Source organism: Acyrthosiphon pisum, chromosome A1, assembly GCF_005508785.2.
Source record: "Acyrthosiphon pisum isolate AL4f chromosome A1, pea_aphid_22Mar2018_4r6ur, whole genome shotgun sequence".
NCBI lineage: Eukaryota > Metazoa > Arthropoda > Insecta > Hemiptera > Aphididae > Acyrthosiphon > Acyrthosiphon pisum.
This window is the reverse complement of record NC_042494.1, coordinates 84907903-84909666: the sequence shown is the minus strand read 5'-3', so window position 1 is coordinate 84909666 and position 1764 is coordinate 84907903.

The window sequence follows — 1764 nt, the reverse complement described above, 5'->3', positions numbered from 1 at the left end:
GTTCAAAAGTCACGTTATTAGTACTGAGCATATATAATTTTTAGAAAATATTATAGGAGGGGCTTTAGTCCCCCCCAAAATAATTTGTCTATTTGCGCCTATGACAATTTGTAATACAATAATAATTGTATATTGTATCTACAATTTATACTGTTTGCTTTTAAAATGTATTATACAGTGTAACTTGTATTTAAATTGTGCATATTATTATAATTATATTTTATACTTAGTATAATAAGTATAAAATATAATAAGCAAACAGTATAATTTGTAGATACAATATAAAATTATTATTGTATTACAAATTATGTAATAGATAATAATCTTAAGTATCCTATAGTAGGCTTCAATAGTGTTGAAGTTATGATAATAATTTTTGCTTCGATTGCTAAGGTCATTTACATTACTCATTAGCATTACATGTATGTACCTATACAATGCTTAAAATGTATAAAGAGGATAAAAAAATTAAAGTTTTAAATTACCTAAATATTTAGATATTTATGTAGGTACTATTTATTATTATGTACCTACCTGCTTAGTATTAATTTTTTTTTTACATAATCTAAGTAAATACTAAATAGGTAATTTTTGTTTTTCGCACTCAACTTATTACCACTGATTAATAGACACATATTTTAATACGTTTCAATACAACGACTTAGAACTGGTTGAATAAATGATTTATAACTCAGACTAGGTTAACGTTTTCGGAAAAAATCAAAACAATTAGGCTTTTGTAAAACAACCATCAATTTATTGAAAACACTTGAACAATTTACAATTTATTTTTTATTGAATTAGGTATGTAGGTTTTTTTCCAAGTGGATCTATATAGTATTCTATATTCGACAATAATTACTCATTAAATTCATTTTGTATTTTAAGACAATTTTTGAAAGTATTTCGCAAATTCCTGATTTACACTATTGTTGTTGTTTATGTTGTACGATGCACGCGCGTGTACAAAGACACTTCTTGAAAACAATTTCACATACCTACACGCTTCACGTTTATTGGCTCTATATTTTGTACAAGCTATACGTTGTGAACGTGTGTCATATTAGTTATTTTGGTTATAAGTAAGTGTATATTATTATCAGTTATGAAAAAAAAAAAAATAAATAATAATATCATAATCAATATTAATCCATACAATTTTCTTTATCAATCTAAAACATTCTTAAATAACATATAAGATATTTTTTTGTTCAACCGGACGATTCGGGCAAACCGTGGAGTAGAAACGCTGGCTGTAAATCAGGGAATGTCCGGCTCATGGACATACTGCACGAAGGACGACGAGAGGACATATTCTTTCGGCGAACTGTCGGACCAGGACACCGGCGGCCACCAAGCCAACCCCGCAGGGGTTCTCGTCGGGCCTTGACGACGGCGCGAGGTGCACTACAACAAGCGGCCGACCTGAGCCGGCAGTACTCTTGGCGGAGCGAAAGGAGGATGTTCTGGTGCTCGACGGCGGTTACTGTGGCATATAGCGGCGACAGCACCCTGCACGGGATCAGCATCCGACAAGTAGAGGACGAATCTAGAAATCCGCCTTTGCTGGAGGACCACCACCACCATGGAATACTGCCCGCGTCCGTGAAACCGAACCGCCAGTGTTCGTTCTGGGGGCAGGCAGGCTGTCAGTCGAGCTATTCCGACTAGAAGTCGCTTCTGGCTGCAGATCGAGGTGTGCGGGCTGTGCGTGCCGGACCCGCGGAGATGGTGACATGAGGAAGAGGAGGAAGAACTTTTGGA